This window comes from Schistocerca americana, chromosome 10 (genome assembly GCF_021461395.2).
Source record: "Schistocerca americana isolate TAMUIC-IGC-003095 chromosome 10, iqSchAmer2.1, whole genome shotgun sequence".
In the NCBI taxonomy this organism is placed as follows: domain Eukaryota; kingdom Metazoa; phylum Arthropoda; class Insecta; order Orthoptera; family Acrididae; genus Schistocerca; species Schistocerca americana.
Genome location: NC_060128.1, coordinates 42,715,981 through 42,739,390, shown reverse-complemented (window position 1 = coordinate 42,739,390; position 23,410 = coordinate 42,715,981).

The window sequence follows — 23,410 nt, the reverse complement described above, 5'->3', positions numbered from 1 at the left end:
GTGGACTCACAGGAGAGGTTCAAATCATAGAAAGTTAGAGGGTTTGTCCGCTTGTACTTAAGTCGGCATTGTGCCTTTTGTATTAAATTCGGATGCAATTTCTGTGTTTCATCGTCAATAAGAAGGTCGAAGGGGTACAGTAAATCTGAAGTGAAGCATCGGAATCTAAAACTGGAATCACAGGAGAGGTTCAAATCATAGAAAGTGAGAGTGTCAGTCCTTTTGTACTTGAGTCGGCATTGTGCATTTTGTATTAAATTCGGATGCAATTTCTGTGTTTCATCGTCAATAAGAAGGTCCAAGGGGTACAGTAAACCTGAAGTGAGGCATCGGAATCTAAAACTGGACTCGCAGGAGAGGTTCAAATGATAGAAAGTTAGAGTGTCAGTCGTCTTCCACTTAAGTCGGCATTTGAGTTTTGTATTAAAGTCGGATGCAATTTCTGTGTTTCATCGTCAATACGAAGGTCCAAGGAATACAGTAAACCTGAAGTGAAGCGTCGGAATCCAAAACCTCTACTCTCAGGAGCGGTTGAAATCATAGAATGTTAGAGTGTCATTCCTTTTGAATTTAAGTCGGCATTGTGCCTTTTGTATTAAATTGGGATGCAATTTCTGTGTTTCATCGTTAATAAGAAGGTCCAAGGGATACAGTAAACCTGAAGTGAAGCATCGGAATCTCAAGTTGGACTCACAGGAGAGTTTCAAATCATAGAGAGTTAGAGTGTCAGTCCTCTTGTACTTAAGTCGGCATTGTGACTTTTGTATTAAATTCGGATGCAATTTCTGTGTTTCATCGTCAATAAGAAGCCCCAAGGGATACATTAAACCTGAAGTGAAGCATCGGACTCTAAAACTGGAGTCACAAAAGAGGTTCAAATCATAGAAAGTTAGAGTGTCAGTCCTCTTGTACATAAGTCGGCATTGTGCCTTTTGTATTAAAATCGGATGCAATTTCTGTGTTTCATCGTCAATAAGGAGGTCCAAGGGATACAGTACACCTGAATTGAAGCATCGTAATCTAAAACTGGACTCACAGGAGAGGTTCAAACCATAGAAAGTGAGAGAGTCAGTCCTCTTGTACTTAAGTAAGCATTGTGCCTTTTGTATTAAATTCGGATGTAATTTCTGTGTTTCATCGTCAATAAGAAGGTATAAGATATACAGTAGACCTGAAGTACTGCAACGGAATCAAAACTAAACTCACAGGAGAGGTTCAAATCATAGAAAGTTAGAGTGTCAGTCCTCTTGTACATAAGTCGGCATTGTGCCTTTTGTATTAAATTCGGTTGCAATTTCTGTGTTTCATCGTCAATACGAAGGTCCAAGGGATATAGTAATCCTGAAGTGAAGCATCGGAATCTAAAACTGGACTCACAGGAGAGGTTCAAATCATAGAAAGTTAGAGTGCCAGTCCTCTTGTACTTAAGTCGGCATTGTGCCTTTTGTATTAATTTCGGATGCAATTTCTGTGTTTCATCGTCAATAAGGAGGTCCAAGGGATACAGTAAATCGGAAGTGAAGCATCGGAATCTAAAACTGGAATCACAGGAGAGGTTCAAACCATAGAAAGTGAGAGTGTCAGTCTTTTTGTAATTGAGTCGGCATTGTGCCTTTTGTATTAATCTCGGATGCAATTTCTGTGATATATCGTCAATACGATGGTCCAAGGGATACAGTAAACCTGAAGTGAAACATCGGAATCTATAACTGGACTCACAGGAGAGGTTCAAATCATAGAAAAATAGAGTGTCAATCCTCTCGTACATAAGTTGGCATTGTGCCTTTTGTATTAAATTCGGATGCCATTTCTGTGTTTCATCGGCAATAAGAAGGTATAAGGTATACAGTAAACCTGAAGTGTAGCAACGGAATCTAAAACTGGACCCACAGGAGAGGTTCAAATCATAGAAAAATAGAGTGTCAATCCTCTTGTACATAAGTTGGCATTGTGCCTTTTGTATTTAATCCAGATGCAATTTCTGTGTTTCATCGTCAATAAGAAGGTTAAAGGTATACAGGAAACCTGAAGTGAAGCATCGGAATCTACAACTGGACTCACAGGAGAGGTTCAAATCATAGAAAGTTAGAGTGTCAGTCCTTCTGTATTTAAGTCGGCGTTGGGCCATTTGTATTAAATTCGGATGCAATTTCTGTGTTTCATCGTCAATAAGAAGGTCCAAGGGATACAATAAACCCAAAGTGAAGCATCGGAATCTAAAACTGGACTCACAAGAGAGTTTTCTAATCATTGAAAGTAAGAGTGTTAGTCCTCTAGTATTTAAATCGGAATTATGCCTTTTAAATTTAATTCCGATGCAATTTCTGTGCTTCATCGTCAAGAAGAATGTCCAAGGTATACAGTAAACCTGAAGTGAAGCATCGGAATCTCAAACTGGACTCACAGGAGAGGTTCAAATCATAGAAAATTAGAGGGTCAGTCCTCTTGTACTTAGGTCGGCATTGTGCCTTTTGCATTATATGCAGATGCAATTTCTGTGTTTCATCGTCAATAAGAAGGTCCAAGGGATACAGTAAACCTGACGTGAAGCATCGGAATCTAAAACTGGACTCACAGGAGAAGTTCAAATCATAGAAAACCTAGTGTGTCAGTCCTCTTGTACTTCAGTCGGCATTGTGTCTTTTGTATTAAATTCGGATGCAATATTGTGTTTCATCGTCAATAAGAAGGTCCAAGGATTACAGTAAACCTGAAGTGAAGAATCGGAATCTAAAACTGGACTCACAGGAGAGGTTCAAATCATAGAGAGTTAGTGTGTCAGTCCTCTTGTACTTAAGTCGGCAATGTGGATTTCGTATTAAATTCAGATGCAATTTCTGTGTTTCATCGTCAATAAGAAGGTCCAAGGGATACAGTAAACCTGAAGTGGAGCATCGGAAACTAAAAGTGGACTCACAGGAGAGGTTCAAATCATAGAAAGTTAGAGGGTCTGTCCGCTTGTACTTAAGTCGGCATTGTGCCTTATGTATTAAATTCGGGTGCAATTTCTGTGTTTCATCGTCAATACGAAGGTCCAAGTGATACAGTAAACCTGAAGTGAAGCTTCGGAATCTAAAACTGGACTCACAGGAGAGGTTCAAATCATAGAGTGTTAGTGTGTCAGTCCTCTTGCACTTAAGTCGGCATTGTGATTTTATATCAAATTCGGATGCAATTTCTGCGTTTCATCATCAATAACAAGGTACAAGGGATACAGTAAACCTGAAGTGAAGCATCGGAATCTAAAACTGGTCTCACAGGAGAGGATCAAATCATAGACGGTTAGAGTGTCAGTCCTCTTGTACTTAAGTCGGCATTGTGCCTTTTGTATTAAATTCGGATGCAATTTCTGTGTTTCATCGTCAATAAGAAGGTCCAAGGGATATAGTAAACCTGAAGTGAAGCATCGGAATCTAAAACTGGACTCACAGGAGAGGTTCAAATCATAGAAAGTTAGAGTGCCAGACCTCTTGTACTTAAGTCGCATTGTGATTTTTGTATAAAATTCGGATGCAATTTCTGACCTTCATCGTCAATAAGAAGATCCAAGGGATACAGTAAACCTGAAGTGAGGCATCGGAATCTAAAACTGGACTCACAGGAGAGGTTCAAATGATAGAAAGTTAGAGTGTCAGTCGTCTTCCACTTAAGTCGTCATTTGAGTTTTGTATTAAATTCGGATGCAATTTCTGTGTTTCATCGTCAATACGAAGGTCCAAGGAATACAGTAAACCTGAAGTGAAGCGTCGGAATCTAAACCTCTACTCTCAGGAGCGGTTCAAATCATAGAATGTTAGAGTGTCATTCCTTTTGAATTTAAGTCGGCATTTTGTCTTTTGTATTAAATTGGGATGCAATTTCTGTGTTTCATCGTTAATAAGAAGGTCCAAGGGATACAGTAAACCTGAAGTGAAGCAACGGAATCTCAAGTTGGACTCACAGGAGAGTTTCAAATCATAGAGAGTTAGAGTGTCAGTCCTCTTGTACTTAAGTCGGCATTGTGACTTTTGTATTAAATTCGGATGCAATTTCTGTGTTTCATCGTCAATAAGAAGCCCCAAGGGATACAGTAAACCTGAAGTGAAGCATCGGACTCTAAAACTGGAGTCACAAAAGAGGTTCAAATAATAGAAAGTAAGAGTATCAGTCCTCTTGCACATAAGTCGGCATTGTGTCTTTTGTATTAAAATCGGATGCAATTTCTGTGTTTCATCGCCAATAAGGAGGTCCATGGGATACAGTAATCCTGAAGTGAAGCATCGGAATCTAAAACTGGACTCATAGGAGAGGTTCAAATCATAGTAAGTTAGAGTGCCAGTCTTCTTGTACTTAAGTCGGCATTGTGCTTTTGTATTAATTTCGGATGCAATTTCTGTGTTTCATCGTCAATAAGAAGGTCCAAGGGATACAGTAAATCTGAAGTGAAGCATCGGAATCTAAAACTGGAATCACAGGAGAGGTTCAAACCATAGAAAGTGAGAGCGTCAGTCCTTTTGTAATTGAGTCGGCATTGTGCCTTTTGTATTAATCTCGGATGCAATTTCTGTGATTTATCGTCAATACGATGGTCCAAAGGATACAGTAAACCTGAAGTGAAGCATCGAAATCTATAACTGGACTCACAGGAGAGGTTCAAATCATAGAAAAATAGAGTGTCAATCCTCTCGTACATAAGTTGGCATTGTGCCTTTTGTATTAAATTCGGATGCCATTTCTGTGTTTCATCGGCAATAAGAAGGTATTAGGTATACAGGAAACCTGAAGTGAAGCATCGGAATCTAAAACTGGACTCACAGGAGAGGTTCAAATCATAGAAAGTTAGAGTGTCAGTCCTTCTGTATTTAAGTCGGCGTTGGGCCATTTGTATTAAATTCGGATGCAATTTCTGTGTTTCATCGTCAATAAGAAGGTCCAAGGGATACAATAAACCCGAAGTGAAGCATCGGAATCTAAAACTGGACTCACAAGAGAGGTTTCTAATCATTGAAGGTTACAGTGTTAGTCCTCTAGTACTTAAATCGGAATTTTGCCTTTTGAATTTAATTCCGATGAAATTTCTGTGCTTCATCGTCAAGAAGAATGTCCAAGGTATACAGTAAACCTGACGTGAAGCATCGGAATCTAAAACTGGACTCACAGGAGAGGTTCAAAACATAGAGAGTTAGTATGTCAGTCCTCTTGTACTTAAGTCGGCATTGTGAATTTCGTATTAAATTCAGATGCAATTTCTGTGTTTCATCGTCAATAAGAAGGTCCAAGGGATACAGTAAACCTGAAGTGGAGCATCGGAAACTAAAAGTGGACTCACAGGAGAGGTTCAAATCATAGAAAGTTAGAGGGTCTGTCCACTTGTACTTAAGTCGGCATTGTGCCTTTTGTATTAAATTCGGATGCAATTTCGGTGTTTCATCGTCAATACGAAGGTCCAAGTGATACAGTAAACCTGAAGTGAAGCTTCGGAATCTAAAACTGGACTCACAGGAGAGGTTGAAATCATAGAAAGTTCGAGTGTCCGTCCTCTTGTACTGAAGTCGGCATTGTGATTTTATATTAAATTCGGATGCAATTTCTGCGTTTCATCATCAATAAGAAGGTCCAAGGGATACAGTAAACCCTTAGGTGAAGCATCGGAATCTAAAACTGGTCTCACAGGAGAGCATCAAGTCATAGACGGTTAGAGTGTCAGTCCTCTTGTACTAAAGTCGGCATTGTGCCTTTTGTATTAAATTCGGATGCAATTTCTGTGTTTCATCGTCAATACGAAGGTCCAAGGGATATAGTAATCCTGAAGTGAAGCATCGGAATCTAAAACTGGACTCACTGGAGAGGTTCAAATCATAGAAAGTTAGAGTGCCAGTCCTCTTGTACTTAAGTCGGCATTGTGCCTTTTGTATTAATTTCGGATGCAATTTCTGTGTTTCATCGTCAATAAGAAGGTCCAAGGGATACAGTAAATCTGAAGTGAAGCATCGGAATCTAAAACTGGAATCACAGGAGAGGTTCAAACCATAGAAAGTGAGAGTGTCAGTCTTTTTGTAATTGAGTCGGCATTGTGCCTTTTGTATTAATCTCGGTTGCAATTTCTGTGATTTATCGTCAATACGATGGTCCAAGTGATACAGTAAACCTGAAGTGAAACATCGGAATCTATAACTGGACTCACAGGAGAGGTTCAAATCATAGAAAATTAGAGTGTCAATCCTCTCGTACATAAGTTGGCATTGTGCCTTTTGTATTAAATTCGGATGCCATTTCTGTGTTTCATCGGCAATAAGAAGGTATAAGGTATACAGTAAACCTGAAGTGTAGCAACGGAATCTAAAACTGGACTCACAGGAGAGGTTCAAATCATAGAAAGTTAGAGTGCCAGTCCTCTTGTACTTAAGTCGGCATTGTGCCTTTTGTATTAATTTCGGATGCAATTTCTGTGTTTCATCGTCAATAAGAAGGTCCAAGGGATACAGTAAATTTGAAGTGAAGCATCGTTATCTAAAACTGGAATCACAGGAGAGGTTCAAACCATAGAAAGTGAGAGTGTCAGTCTTTTTGTAATTGAGTCGGCATTGTGCCTTTTGTATTAATCTCGGTTGCAATTTCTGTGATTTATCGTCAATACGATGGTCCAAGTGATACAGTAAACCTGAAGTGAAGCATCGGAATCTCAAACTGGACTCACAGGAGAGGTTCAAATCATAGAAAATTAGAGGGTCAGTCCTCTTGTACTTAGGTCGGCATTGTGCCTTTTGCATTATATTCGGATGCAATTTCTGTGTTTCATCGTCAATAAGAAGGTCCAAGGGATACAGTAAACCTGACGTGAAGCATCGGAATCTAAAACTGGACTCACAGGAGAAGTTCAAATCATAGAAAACCTAGAGTGTCAGTCCTCTTGTACTTCAGTCGGCTTTGTGTCTTTTGTATTAAATTCGGATGCAATATCTGTGTTTCATCGTCAATAAGAAGGTTCAAGGATTACAGTAAACCTGAAGTGAAGAAATGGAATCTAAAACTGGACTCACAGGAGAGGTTCAAATCATAAAGAGTTAGTGTGTCAGTCCTCTTGTACTTAAGTCGGCAATGTGGATTTCGTATTAAATTCAGATGCAATTTCTGTGTTTAATCGTCAATAAGAAGGTCCAAGGTATACAGTAAACCTGAAGTGTAGCAACGGAATCTAAAACTGGACTCACAGGAGAGGTTCAAATCATAGAAAGTTAGAGTGCCAGTCCTCTTGTACTTAAGTCGGCATTGTGCCTTTTGTATTAATTTCGGATGCAATTTCTGTGTTTCATCGTCAATAAGAAGGTCCAAGGGATACAGTAAATTTGAAGTGAAGCATCGTTATCTAAAACTGGAATCACAGGAGAGGTTCAAACCATAGAAAGTGAGAGTGTCAGTCTTTTTGTAATTGAGTCGGCATTGTGCCTTTTGTATTAATCTCGGTTGCAATTTCTGTGATTTATCGTCAATACGATGGTCCAAGTGATACAGTAAACCTGAAGTGAAGCATCGGAATCTCAAACTGGACTCACAGGAGAGGTTCAAATCATAGAAAATTAGAGGGTCAGTCCTCTTGTACTTAGGTCGGCATTGTGCCTTTTGCATTATATTCGGATGCAATTTCTGTGTTTCATCGTCAATAAGAAGGTCCAAGGGATACAGTAAACCTGACGTGAAGCATCGGAATCTAAAACTGGACTCACAGGAGAAGTTCAAATCATAGAAAACCTAGAGTGTCAGTCCTCTTGTACTTCAGTCGGCTTTGTGTCTTTTGTATTAAATTCGGATGCAATATCTGTGTTTCATCGTCAATAAGAAGGTTCAAGGATTACAGTAAACCTGAAGTGAAGAAATGGAATCTAAAACTGGACTCACAGGAGAGGTTCAAATCATAAAGAGTTAGTGGGTCAGTCCTCTTGCACTTAAGTCGGCATTGTGATTTTATATTAAATTCGGATGCAATTTCTGCGTTTCATCATCAATAACAAGGTACAAGGGATACAGTAAACCTGAAGTGAAGCATCGGAATCTAAAACTGGTCTCACAGGAGAGGATAAATCATAGACGGTTAGAGTGTCAGTCCTCTTGTACTTAAGTCGGCATTGTGCCTTTTGTATTAAATTCGGATGCAATTTCTGTGTTTCATCGTCAATAAGAAGGTCCAAGGGATATAGTAAACCTGAAGTGAAGCATCGGAATCTAAAACTGGACTCACAGGAGAGGTTCAAATCATAGAAAGTTAGAGTGCCAGACCTCTTGTACTTAAGTCGCATTGTGATTTTTGTATAAAATTCGGATGCAATTTCTGACCTTCATCGTCAATAAGAAGATCCAAGGGATACAGTAAACCTGAAGTGAGGCATCGGAATCTAAAACTGGACTCACAGGAGAGGTTCAAATGATAGAAAGTTAGAGTGTCAGTCGTCTTCCACTTAAGTCGTCATTTGAGTTTTGTATTAAATTCGGATGCAATTTCTGTGTTTCATCGTCAATACGAAGATCCAAGGAATACAGTAAACCTGAAGTGAAGCGTCGGAATCTAAACCTCTACTCTCAGGAGCGGTTCAAATCATAGAATGTTAGAGTGTCATTCCTTTTGAATTTAAGTCGGCATTTTGTCTTTTGTATTAAATTGGGATGCAATTTCTGTGTTTCATCGTTAATAAGAAGGTCCAAGGGATACAGTAAACCTGAAGTGAAGCATCGGAATCTCAAGTTGGACTCACAGGAGAGTTTCAAATCATAGAGAGTTAGAGTGTCAGTCCTCTTGTACTTAAGTCGGCATTGTGACTTTTGTATTAAACTCGGATGCAATATCTGTGTTTCATCGTCAATAAGAAGCCCCAAGGGATACAGTAAACCTGAAGTGAAGCATCGGACTCTAAAACTGGAGTCACAAAAGAGGTTCAAATAATAGAAAGTTAGAGTGTCAGTCCTCTTGTACATAAGTCGGCATTGTGCCTTTTGTATTAAAATCGGATGCAATTTCTGTGTTTCATCGCCAATAAGGAGGTCCATGGGATACAGTAATCCTGAAGTGAAGCATCGGAATCTAAAACTGGACTCACAGGAGAGGTTCAAATCATAGAAAGTTAGAGTGCCAGTCTTCTTGTACTTAAGTCGGCATTGTGCCTTTTGTATTAATTTCGGATGTAATTTCTGTGTTTCATCGTCAATAAGAAGGTCCAAGGGATACAGTAAATCTGAAGTGAAGCATCGGAATCTAAAACTGGAATCACAGGAGAGGTTCAAACCATAGAAAGTGAGAGTGTCAGTCCTTTTGTAATTGAGTCGGCATTGTGCCTTTTGTATTAATCTCGGATGCAATTTCTGTGATTTATCGTCAATACGATGGTCCAAAGGATACAGTAAACCTGAAGTGAAGCATCGAAATCTATAACTGGACTCACAGGAGAGGTTCAAATCATAGAAAAATAGAGTGTCAATCCTCTCGTACATAAGTTGGCATTGTGCCTTTTGTATTAAATTCGGATGCCATTTCTGTGTTTCATCGGCAATAAGAAGGTATTAGGTATACAGGAGACCTGAAGTGAAGCATCGGAATCTAAAACTGGACTCACAGGAGAGGTTCAAATCATAGAAAGTTAGAGTGTCAGTCCTTCTGTATTTAAGTCGGCGTTGGGCCATTTGTATTAAATTCGGATGCAATTTCTGTGTTTCATCGTCAATAAGAAGGTCCAAGGGATACAATAAACCCGAAGTGAAGCATCGGAATCTAAAACTGGACTCAGAAGAGAGGTTTCTAATCATTGAAGGTTACAGTGTTAGTCCTCTAGTACTTAAATCGGAATTTTGCCTTTTGAATTTAATTCCGATGCAATTTCTGTGCTTCATCGTCAAGAAGAATGTCCAAGGTATACAGTAAACCTGACGTGAAGCATCGGAATCTAAAACTGGACTCACAGGAGAGGTTCAAAACATAGAGAGTTAGTATGTCAGTCCTCTTGTACTTAAGTCGGCATTGTGGATTAAGTATTAAATTCAGATGCAATTTCTGTGTTTCATCCTCAATAAGAAGGTCCAAGGGATACAGTAAACCTGAAGTGGAGCATCGGAAACTAAAAGTGGACTCACAGGAGAGGTTCAAATCATAGAAAGTTAGAGGGTCTGTCCACTTGTACTTAAGTCGGCATTGTGCCTTTTGTATTAAATTCGGATGCAATTTCGGTGTTTCATCGTCAATACGAAGGTCCAAGTGATACAGTAAACCTGAAGTGAAGCTTCGGAATCTAAAACTGGACTCACAGGAGAGGTTCAAATCATAGAAAGTTCGAGTGTCAGTCCTCTTGTACTTAAGTCGGCATTGTGATTTTATATTAAATTCGGATGCAATTTCTGCGTTTCATCATCAATAAGAAGGTCCAAGGGATACAGTAAACCCTTAGGTGAAGCATCGGAATCTAAAACTGGTCTCACAGGAGAGCATCAAGTCATAGACGGTTAGAGTGTCAGTCCTCTTGTACTAAAGTCGGCATTGTGCCTTTTGTATTAAATTCGGATGCAATTTCTGTGTTTCATCGTCAATACGAAGGTCCAAGGGATATAGTAATCCTGAAGTGAAGCATCGGAATCTAAAACTGGACTCACAGGAGAGGTTCAAATCATAGAAAGTTAGAGTGCCAGTCCTCTTGTACTTAAGTCGGCATTGTGCCTTTTGTATTAATTTCGGATGCAATTTCTGTGTTTCATCGTCAATAAGAAGGTCCAAGGGATACAGTAAATCTGAAGTGAAGCATCGGAATCTAAAACTGGAATCACAGGAGAGGTTCAAACCATAGAAAGTGAGAGTGTCAGTCTTTTTGTAATTGAGTCGGCATTGTGCCTTTTGTATTAATCTCGGATGCAATTTCTGTGATTTATCGTCAATACGATGGTCCAAGTGATACAGTAAACCTGAAGTGAAACATCGGAATCTATAACTGGACTCACAGGAGAGGTTCAAATCATAGAAAAATAGAGTGTCAATCCTCTCGTACATAAGTTGGCATTGTGCCTTTTGTATTAAATTCGGATGCCATTTCTGTGTTTCATCGGCAATAAGAAGGTATAAGGTATACAGTAAATCTGAAGTGTAGCAACGGAATCTAAAACTGGACTCACAGGAGAGGTTCAAATCATAGAAAGTTAGAGTGTCAGTCCTTCTGTATTTAAGTCGGCGTTGGGCCATTTGTATTAAATTCGGATGCAATTTCTGTGTTTCCTCGTCAATAAGAATGTCCAAGGTATACAGTAAACCTGAAGTGAAGCATCGGAATCTCAAACTGGACTCACAGGAGAGGTTCAAATCATAGAAAATTAGAGGGTCAGTCCTCTTGTACTTAGGTCGGCATTGTGCTTTTGCATTATATTCGGATGCAATTTCTGTGTTTCATCGTCAATAAGAAGGTCCAAGGGATACAGTAAACCTGACGTGAAGCATCGGAATCTAAAACTGGACTCACAGGAGAAGTTCAAATCATAGAAAACCTAGAATGTCAGTCCTCTTGTACTTCAGTCGGCTTTGTGTCTTTTGTATTAAATTCGGATGCAATATCTGTGTTTCATCGTCAATAAGAAGGTCCAAGGATTACAGTAAACCTGAAGTGAAGAATCGGAATCTAAAACTGGACTCACAGGAGAGGTTCAAATCATAGAGAGTTAGTGTGTCAGTCCTCTTGTACTTAAGTCGGCAATGTGGATTTCGTATTAAATTCAGATGCAATTTCTGTGTTTCATCGTCAATAAGAAGGTCCAAGGGATACAGTAAACCTGAAGTGGAGCATCGGAAACTAAAAGTGGACTCACAGGAGAGGTTCAAATCATAGAAAGTTAGAGGGTCTGTCCGCTTGTACTTAAGTCGGCATTGTGCCTTTTGTATTAAATTCGGATGCAATTTCTGTGTTTCATCGTCAATTCGAAGGTCCAAGTGATACAGTAAACCTGAAGTGAAGCTTCGGAATCTAAAACTGGACTCACAGGAGAGGTTCAAATCATAGAAAGTTCGAGTGTCAGTCCTCTTGCACTTAAGTCGGCATTGTGATTTTATATTATATTCGGATGCAATTTCTGCGTTTCATCATCAATAAGAAGGTCCAAGGGTACAGTAAACCTGAAGTGAAGCATCGGAATCTAAAACTGGTCTCACAGGAGAGGATCAAATCATAGACGGTTAGAGTGTCAGTCCTCTTGTACTTAAGTCGGCATTGTGCCTTTTGTATTAAATTCGGATGCAATTTCTGTGTTTCATCGTCAATAAGAAGGTCCAAGGGATATAGTAAACGTGAAGTGAAGCATCGGAACATAAAACTGGACTCACAGGAGAGGTTCAAATCATAGAAAGTTAGAATGTCAGTCCTCTTGTACTTAAGTCGGCATTGTGAATTTTTGTATTAATTTCGGATGCAATTTCTGTGTTTCATCGTCAATAAGAAGGTCCAAGGGATACAGTAAATCTGAAGTGAAGCATCGGAATGTGAAACTGGAATCACAGGAGAGGTTCAAATCATAGAAAGTGAGAGTGTCAGTCCTTTTGTACTTGAGTCGGCATTGTGCATTTTGTATTAATCTCGGATGCAATTTCTGTGTTTCATCGTCAATAAGAAGGTCCAAGGGATACAGTAAACCTGATGTGAAGCATCGGAATCTAAAACTGGACTCACAGGAGAGGTTCAAATCATAGAAAGTCAGAGTGTCAGTCCTTTTGTACTTAAGTCGGCATTGTGCTTTTTGCATTAAATTCGGATGCAATTTCTGTGTTTCATCGTCAAAAAGAAGGTCCAAAGGATACAGTAAACCTGAAGTGAAGCATCGGAATCTAAAACTGGACTCACAGGAGACGTTCAAATCATTGAAAGTTAGAGTGCCAGACCTCTTGTACTTAAGTCGGCATTGTGCCTTTTGTATTAAATTCGGATGCAATTTCTGTGTTTCATCGTCAATAAGAAGGTCCAAGGGATATAGTAAACGTGAAGTGAAGCATCGGAACATAAAACTGGACTCACAGGAGAGGTTCGAATCATAGAAAGTTAGAATGTCAGTCCTCTTGTACTTAAGTCGGCATTGTGAATTTTTGTATTAATTTCGGATGCAATTTCTGTGTTTCATCGTCAATAAGAGGGTCCAAGGGATACAGTAAATCTGAAGTGAAGCATCGGAATCTGAAACTGGAATCACAGGAGAGGTTCAAATCATAGAAAGTGAGAGTGTCAGTCCTTTTGTATTTGAGTCGGCATTGTGCATTTTGTATTAATCTGGGATGCAATTTCTGTGTTTCATCGTCAATACGAAGGTCCAAGTGATGCAGTAAACCTGAAGTGAAGCTTCGGAATCTAAAACTGGACTCACAGGAGAGGTTCAAATCATAAAAAGTCAGAGTGTCAGTCCTTTTGTACTTAAGTCGGCATTGTGCTTTTTGCATTAAATTCGGATGCAATTTCTGTGTTTCATCGTCAAAAAGAAGGTCCAAGGGATACAGTTAACCTGAAGTGAGGCATCGGAATCTAAAACTGGACTCACAGGAGACGTTCAAATGATAGAAAGTTAGAGTGTCAGTCGTCTTCCACTTAAGTCGGCATTTGAGTTTTGTATTAAATTCGGATGCAATTTCTGTGTTTCATCGTCAGTACGAAGGTCCAAGGAATACAGTAAACCTGAAGTGAAGCGTCGGAATCTAAACCTCTACTCTCAGGAGCGGTTCAAATCATAGAATGTTAGAGTGTCATTCCTTTTGAATTTAAGTCGGCATTGTGCCCTTTGTATTAAATTGGGATGCAATTTCTGTGTTTCATCGTTAATAAGAAGGTCCAAGGGATACAGTAAACCTGAAGTGAAGCATCGGAATCTCAAGTTGGACTCACAGGAGAGTTTCAAATCATAGAGAGTTAGAGTGTCAGTCCTCTTGTACTTAAGTCGGCATTGTGACTTTTGTATTAAATTCGGATGCAATTTCTGTGTTTCATCGTCAATAAGAAGCCCCAAGGGATACAGTAAACCTGAAGTGAAGCATCGGACTCTAAAACTGGAGTCACAAAAGAGGTTCAAATCATAGAAAGTTAGAGTGTCAGTCCTCTTGTACATAAGTCGGCATTGTGCCTTTTGTATTAAAATCGGATGCAATTTCTGTGTTTCATCGTCAATAAGGAGGTCCAAGGGATACAGTACACCTGAATTGATGCATCGTAATCTAAAACTGGACTCACAGGAGAGGTTCAAACCATAGAAAGTGAGAGTGTCAGTCCTCTTGTACTTAAGTCAGCATTGTGCCTTTTGTATTAAATTCGGATGTAATTTCTGTGTTTCATCGTCAATAAGAAGGTATAAGATATACAGTAAACCTGAAGTACTGCAACGGAAGCAAAACTAAACTCACAGGAGAGGTTCAAATCATAGAAAGGTAGAGTGTCAGTCCTCTCTTACATAAGTCGGCATTGCGCCTTTTGTATTAAATTCGGATGCAATTTCTGTGTTTCATCGTCAATACGAAGGTCCAAGGGATATAGTAATCCTGAAGTGAAGCATCGGAATCTAAAACTGGACTCACAGGAGAGGTTCAAATCATAGAAAGTTAGAGTGCCAGTCCTCTTGTACTTAAGTCGGCATTGTGCCTTTTGTATTAATTTCGGATGCAATTTCTGTGTTTCATCGTCAATAAGAAGGTCCAAGGGATACAGTAAATCTGAAGTGAAGCATCGGAATCTAAAACTGGAATCACAGGAGAGGTTCAAACCATAGAAAGTGAGAGTGTCAGTCCTTTTGTAATTGAGTCGGCATTGTGCCTTTTGTATTAATCTCGGATGCAATTTCTGTGATTTATCGTCAATACGATGGTCCAAGGGATACAATAAACCCGAAGTGAAGCATCGGAATCTAAAACTGGACTCACAAGAGAGGTTTCTAATCATTGAAGGTTAGAGTGTTAGTCCTCTAGTACTTAAATGGGAATTATGCCTTTTGAATTTAATTCCGATGCAATTTCTGTGCTTCATCGTCAAGAAGAACGTCCAAGGTATACAGTAAACCTGACGTGAAGCATCGGAATCTAAAACTGGACTCACAGGAGTGGTTCAAAACATAGAGAGTTAGTATGTCAGTCCTCTTGTACTTAAGTCGGCATTGTGGATTTCGTATTAAATTCAGATGCAATTTCTGTGTTTCATCGTCAATAAGAAGGTATAAGGGATACAGTAAACCTGAAGTGGAGCATCGGAAACTAAAAGTGGACTCACAGGAGAGGTTCAAATCATAGAAACTTAGAGGGTCTGTCCACTTGTACTTAAGTCGGCATTGTGCCTTTTGTATTAAATTCGGATGCAATTTCGGTGTTTCATCGTCAATACGAAGGTCCAAGTGATACAGTAAACCTGAAGTGAAGCTTCGGAATCTAAAACTGGACTCACAGGAGAGGTTCAAATCATAGAAAGTTCGAGTGTCAGTCCTCTTGTACTTAAGTCGGCATTGTGATTTTATATTAAATTCCGATGCAATTTCTGCGTTTCATCATCAATAAGAAGGTCCAAGGGATACAGTAAACCTGAAGTGAAGCATCGGAATCTATAACTGGACTCACAGGAGAGGTTCAAATCATAGAATGTTAAAGTGTCAGTCCTTTTGTACTTAAGTCGGCATTGTGCTTTTTGCATTAAATTCGGATGCAATTTCTGTGTTTCATCGTCAATAAGAAGGACCAAGTGATACAGTAAACCTGAGGTGAAGCATCGGAATCTAAAACTGGACTCACAGGAGAGGTTCAAATCATAGAAAAGCTAGAGTGTCAGTCCTCTTGTACTTAAGTCGGCATTGTGCTTTTGTATTAAATTCAGATGCAATTTCTGTGTTTCATCGTCAATAAGAAGGTCCAAGGGATACATTAAACTTGAAGTGAAGCATCGGAATCTAAAACTGGACTAACTGGAGAGGTTCAAATCATAGAAAGTTAGAGTGTCAGTCCTTTTGTACTTAAGTCGGCATTGTGAATTTTGTATTAAATTCGGATGCAATTTCTGTGTTTCATCGTCAATAAGAAGGTCGAAGGGATACAGTAAACCTGAAGTGAAGCATCGGAATCTAAAACTGGACTCACAGGAGAGGTTCAAATCATAGAAAGTTAGAGTGTCAGTCATCTTGTACTTAAGTAGGCATTGTGCCTTTTGTATTAAATTCGTATGCAATTTAAGGGTCCAAGGGATACAGTAAACCTGAAGTGAAGCATCGGAATCTATAACTGGACTCACCGGAGAGGTTCAAAATATAGAAAGTTAGAGTGTCAGTCCTCTTGTACGTAAGTCGGCATTGTGCCTTTTGTATTAAATTCGGATGCTATTTCTGTGTTACATCGGCAATAAGAAGGTATAAGGTATGCAGTAAACCTGAAGTGCAGCAACGGAATCTAAAACTGGACTCACAGGAGAGGTTCAAATCATAGAAAAATAGAGTGTCAATCCTCTTGTACATAAGTTGGCATTGTGCCTTTTGTATTTTATCCGGATTCAATTTCTCTGTTTCATCGTCAATAAGAAGGTTAAAGGTATACAGGAAACCTGAAGTGAAGCATCGGAATCTAAAACTGGACTCACAGGAGAGGTTCAAATCACAGAAAGTTAGAGTGTCAGTCCTTCTGTATTTAAGTCGGCGTTGGGCCATTTGTATTAAATTTGGATGCAATTTCTGCGATTCAGCGTCAATAAGAAGGTCCAAGGGATACAATAAACCCGAAGTGAAGCATCGGAAACTAAAACTGGACTCACAAGAGAGGTTTCTAATCATTGAAAGTTATAGTGTTAGTCCTCTAGTACTTAAATCGGAATTATGCCTTTTGAATTTAATTCCAATGCGATTTCTTTGCTTCATCGTCAAGAAGAGTGTCCAAGGTATACAGTAAACCTGAAGTGAAGCATCGGAACCTCAAACTGGACTCACAGGAGAGGTTCAAATCATAGAAAATTAGAGGGTCAGTCCTCTTGTACTTAGGTTGGCATTGTGCCTTTTGCATTATATTCGGATGCAATTTCTGTGTTTCATCGTCAATAAGAAGGTCCAAGGGATACAGTAAACCTGACGTGAAGCATCGGAATCTAAAACTGGACTCACAGGAGAAGTTCAAATCATAGAATAACTAGAGTGTCAGTCCTCTTGTACTTCAGTCGGCATTGTGTCTTTTGTATTAAATTCGGAAGCAATATCTGTGTTTCATCGTCAATAAGAAGGTCAAAGGATTACAGTAAGCCTGAAGTGAAGAATCGGAATCTAAAACTGGACCCACAGGAGAGGTTCAAATCATAGAGAGTTAGTGTGTCAGTCCTCTTGTACTTAAGTCGGCATTGTGGATTTCGTATTAAATTCGGATGCAATTTCTGTGTTTCATCGTCAATACGAAGGTCCAAGTGATACAGAAACCTGAAGTGAAGCTTCGGAATCTAAAACTGGACTCACAGGAGAGGTTCAAATCATAGAAAGTTCGAGTGTCAGTCATCTTGTACTTATGTCGGCATTGTGATTTTATATGTAATTCGGATGCAATTTCTGCGTTTCATCATCAATAAGAAGGTCCAAGGGATACAGTAAACCTGAAATGAAGCATCGGAATCTAAAACTGGTCTCACAGGAGAGGATCAAATCATAGACGGTTAGAGTGTCAGTCCTCTTGTACTTAAGTCGGCATTGTGCCTTTTGTATTAAATTCGGATGCAATTTCTGTGTTTCATCGTCAATAAGAAGGTCCAAGGGATACAGTAAACCTGAAGTGAAGCATCGGAACATAAAACAGGACTCACAGGAGAGGTTCAAATCATAGAAAGTTAGAATGTCAGTCCTCTTGTACTTAAGTCGGCATTGTGAATTTTTGTATTAATTTCGGATGCAATTTCTGTGTTTCATCGTCAATAAGAAGGTCCAAGGGGTACAGTAAATCTGAAGTGAAGCATCGGAATCTAAAACTGGAATCACAGGATAGGTCCAAATCATAGAAAGTGAGAGTGTCAGTCCTTTTGTACTTGAGTCGGCATTGTGCATTTTGTATTAATCTCGGATGTAATTTCTGTGTTTCATCGTCAATAAGAAGGTCCAAGGTATACAGTAAACCTGAAGTGAAGCATCGGAATCTAAAACTGGACTCACAGGAGAGGTTCAAATCATAGAAATTTAGAGTGTCAGTTCTCTTGTACTTAAGTCGGCATTGTCATTTTATATTAAATTCGGATGCAATTTCTGCGTTTCATCATCAATAAGAAGTTCCAAGGGATACAGTAAACCTGAAGTGAAGCATCGGAATCTAAAACTGATCTCACAGGAGAGGATAAAATCATAGACGGTTAGAGTGTCAGTCCTCTTGTACTTAATCGGCATTGTGCCTTTTGTATTAAATTCGAATGCAATTTCTGTCTTTCATCGTCAATAAGAATGTCCAAGGGGTACAGTAAATCTGAAGTGAAGCATCGGAATCTAAAACTGGAATCACAGGAGAGGTTCAAATCATAGAAAGTGAGAGTGTCAGTCCTTTTGTACTTGAGTCGGCATTGTGCCTTTTGTATTAATCTCGGATGCAATTTCTGTGTTTCATCGTCAATAAGAAGGTCCAAGGGATACAGTAAACCTGAAGTGAAGCATCGGAATCTAAAACTGGACTCACAGGAGAGGTTCAAATCATATCAAGTTAGAGGGTCAGTCCTTTCGTACTTGAGTCAGCATTGTGCTTTTTGCATTAAATTCGGATGCAATTTCTGTGTTTCATCGTCAATAAGAAGGTCCAAGGGATACAGTAAACCTGAAGTGAAGCATCGGAATCTAAAACTGGACTCACAGGAGAGGTTCAAATCATAGAAAGTTAGAGTGCCAGACCTCTTGTACTTAAGTCGGCATTGTGACTTTTGTATTAAATTCGGATGCAATTTCTGACCTTCATCGTCAATAAGATGATCCAAGGGATACAGTAAACCTGAAGTGAGGCATCGGAATCTAAAACTGGACTCACAGGAGAGGTTCAAATGATAGATAGTTAGAGTGTCAGTCGTCTTCCACTTAAGTCGGCATTTGAGTTTTGTATTAAAGTCGGATGCAATTTCTGTGTTTCATCGTCAATACGAAGGTCCAAGGAATACAGTAAACCTGAAGTGAAGCGTCGGAATCTAAACCTCTACTCTCAGGAGCGGTTGAAATCATAGAATGTTAGAGTGTCATTCCTTTTGAATTTAAGTCGGCATTGTGCCTTTTGTATTAAATTGGGATGCAATTTCTGTGTTTCACCGTTAATAAGAAGGTCCAAGGGATACAGTAAACCTGAAGTGAAGCATCGGAATCTCAAGTTGGACTCACAGGAGAGTTTCAAATCATAGAGAGTTAGAGTGTCAGTCCTCTTGTACCTAAGTCGGCATTGTGACTTTTGTATTAAATTCGGATGCAATTTCTGTGTTTCATCGTCAATAAGAAGCCCCAAGGGATACATTAAACCTGAAGTGAAGCATCGGACTCTAAAACTGGAGTCACAAAAGAGGTTCAAATCATAGAAAGTTAGAGTGTCAGTCCTCTTGTACATAAGTCGGCATTGTGCCTTTTGTATTAAAATCGGATGCAATTTCCGTGTTTCATCGTCAATAAGGAGGTCCAAGGGATACAGTACACCTGAATTGAAGCATCGTAATCTAAAACTGGACTCACAGGAGAGGTTCAAATCATAGAAAGTGAGAGAGTCAGTCCTCTTGTACTTAAGTAAGCATTGTGCCTTTTGTATTAAATTCGGATGTAATTTCTGTGTTTCATCGTCAATAAGAAGGTATAAGATATACAGTAAACCTGAAGTACTGCAACGGAATCAAAACTAAACTCACAGGAGAGGTTCAAATCATAGAAAGTTAGAGTGTCAGTCCTCTTGTACATAAGTCGGCATTGTGCCTTTTGTATTAAATTCGGATGCAATATCTGTGTTTCATCGTCAATACGAAGGTCCAAGGGATATAGTAATCCTGAAGTGAAGCATCGGAATCTAAAACTGGACTCACAGGAGAGGTTCAAATCATAGAAAGTTAGAGTGCAGGTCGTCTTGTACTTAAGTCGGCATTGTGCCTTTTGTATTAATTTCGGATGCAATTTCTGTGTATCATCGTTAATAAGAAGGTCCAAGGGATACAGTAAATCTGAAGTGAAGCATCGGAATCTAAAACTGGAATCACAGGAGAGGTTCAAACCATAGAAAGTGAGAGTGTCAGTCTTTTTGTAATTGAGTCGGCATTGTGCCTTTTGTATTAATCTCGGATGCAATTTCTGTGATTTATCGTCAATACGATGGTCCAAGGGATACAGTAAACCTGAAGTGAAACATCGGAATCTATAACTGGACTCACAGGAGAGGTTCAAATCATAGAGAAATAGAGTGTCAATCCTCTCGTACATAAGTTGGCATTGTGCCTTTTGTATTAAATTCGGATGCCATTTCTGTGTTTCATCGGCAATAAGAGGGTATAAGGTATACAGTAAACCTGAAGTGTAGCAACGGAATCTAAAACTGGACCCACAGGAGAGGTTCAAATCATAGAAAAATAGAGTGTCAATCCTCTTGTACATAAGTTGGCATTGTGCCTTTTGTATTAAATTCGGATGCAATTTCTGTGTTTCATCGTCAATAAGAAGGACCAAGGGATACAATAAACCCGAAGTGAAGCATCGGAATCTAAAACTGGACTCACAAGAGAGTTTTCTAATCATTGAAAGTTAGAGTGTTAGTCCTCTAGTACTTAAATCGGAATTATGCCTTTTAAACTTAATTCCGATGCAATTTCTGTGCTTCATCGTCAAGAAGAATGTCCAAGGTATACAGTAAACCTGAAGTGAAGCATCGGAATCTCAAACTTGACTCACAGGAGAGGTTCAAATCATAGAAAATTAGAGGGTCAGTCCTCTTGTACTTAGGTCGGCATTGTGCCTTTTGCATTATATTCGGATGCAATATCTGTGTTTCATCGTCAATAAGAAGGTCCAAGGGATACAGTAAACCTGACGTGAAGCATCGGAATCTCAAACTGGACTCACAGGAGAGGTTCAAATCGTAGAAAATTAGAGGGTCAGTCCTCTTGTACTTAGGTCGGCATTGTGCCTTTTGCATTATATTCGGATGCAATATCTGTGTTTCATCGTCAATAAGAAGGTCCAAGGATTACAGTAAACCTGAAGTGAAGAATCGGAATCTAAAACTGGACTCACAGGAGGGGTTCAAATCATAGAGAGTTAGTGTGTCACTCCTCTTGTACTTAAGTCGGCAATGTGGATTTCGTATGAAATTCAGATGCAATTTCTGTGTTTCATCGTCAATAAGAAGGTCCAAGGGATACAGTAAACCTGAAGTGGAGCATCGGAAACTAAAAGTGGACTCTCAGGAGAGGTTCAAATCATAGAAAGTTAGAGGGTCTGTCCGCTTGTACTTAAGTCGGCATTGTGCCTTTTGTATTAAATTCGGATGCAATTTCTGTGTTTCATCGTCAATACGAAGGTCCAAGTGATGCAGTAAACCTGAAGTGAAGCTTCGGAATCTAAAACTGGACTCACAGGAGAGGTTCAAATCATAGAAAGTTCGAGTGTCAGTCCTCTTGCACTTAAGTCGGCATTGTGATTTTATATTAAATTCGGATGCAAATTCTGCGTTTCATCATCAATAAGAAGGTCCAAGGGATACAGTAAACCTGAAGTGAAGCATCGGAATCTAAAACTGGTCTCACAGGAGAGGATCAAATCATAGACGGTTAGAGTGTCAGTCCTCTTGTACTTAAGTCGGCATTGTGATTTTTGTATTAAATTCGGATGCAATTTCTGTGTTTCATCGTCAATAAGAAGGTCCAAGGGATATAGTAAACGTGAAGTGAAGCATCGGAACATAAAACTGGACTCACAGGAGGGGTTCAAATCATAGAAAGTGAGAGTGTCAGTCCTTTTGTACTTGAGTCGGCATTGTGCATTTTGTATTAATCTCGGATGCAATTTCTGTGTTTCATCGTCAATAAGAAGGTCCAAGGGATACAGTAAACCTGATGTGAAGCATCGGAATCTAAAACTGGACTCACAGGAGAGGTTCAAATCATAGAAAGTCAGAGTGTCAGTCCTTTTGTACTTAAGTCGGCATTGTGCTTTTTGCATTAAATTCGGATGCAATTTCTGTGTTTCATCGTCAAAAAGAAGGTCCAAGGGATACAGTAAACCTGAAGTGAAGCATCGGAATCTAAAACTGGACTCACAGGAGAGGTTCAAATCATAGAAAGTTAGAGTGCCAGACCTCTTGTACTTATGTCGGCATTGTGACTTTTGTATTACATTCGAATGCAATTTCTGACCTTCATCGTCAATAAGAAGATCCAAGGGATACAGTAAACCTGAAGTGAGGCATCGGAATCTAAAATTGGACTCACAGGAGAGGTTCAAATGATACAAAGTTAGAGTGTCAGTCCTCTTGTACTTAAGTCGGCATTGTGACTTTTGTATTAAATTCGGATGCAATTTCTGTGTTTCATCGTCAATAAGAAGCCCCAAGGGATACATTAAACCTGAAGTGAAGCATCGGACTCTAAAACTGGAGTCACAAAAGAGGTTCAAATCATAGAAAGTTAGAGTGTCAGTCCTCTTGTACATAAGTCGGCATTGTGCCTTTTGTATTAAAATCGGATGCAATTTCCGTGTTTCATCGTCAATAAGGAGGTCCAAGGGATACAGTACACCTGAATTGAAGCATCGTAATCTAAAACTGGACTCACAGGAGAGGTTCAAATCATAGAAAGTGAGTTAGTCAGTCCTCTTGTACTTAAGTAAGCATTGTGCCTTTTGTATTAAATTCGGATGTAATTTCTGTGTTTCATCGTCAATAAGAAGGTATAAGATATACAGTAAACCTGAAGGACTGCAACGGAATCAAAACTAAACTCACAGGAGAGGTTCAAATCATAGAAAGTTAGAGTGTCAGTCCTCTTGTACATAAGTCGGCATTGTGCCTTTTGTATTAAATTCGGATGCAATATCTGTGTTTCATCGTCAATACGAAGGTCCAAGGGATATAGTAATCCTGAAGTGAAGCATCGGAATCTAAAACTGGACTCACAGGAGAGGTTCAAATCATAGAAAGTTAGAGTGCAGGTCGTCTTGTACTTAAGTCGGCATTGTGCCTTTTGTATTAATTTCGGATGCAATTTCTGTGTATCATCGTCAATAAGAAGGTCCAAGGGATACAGTAAATCTGAAGTGAAGCATCGGAATCTAAAACTGGAATCACAGGAGAGGTTCAAACCATAGAAAGTGAGAGTGTCAGTCTTTTTGTAATTGAGTCGGCATTGTGCCTTTTATATTAATCTCGGATGCAATTTCTGTGATTTATCGTCAATACGATGGTCCAAGGGATACAGTAAACCTGAAGTGAAACATCGGAATCTATAACCGGACTCACAGG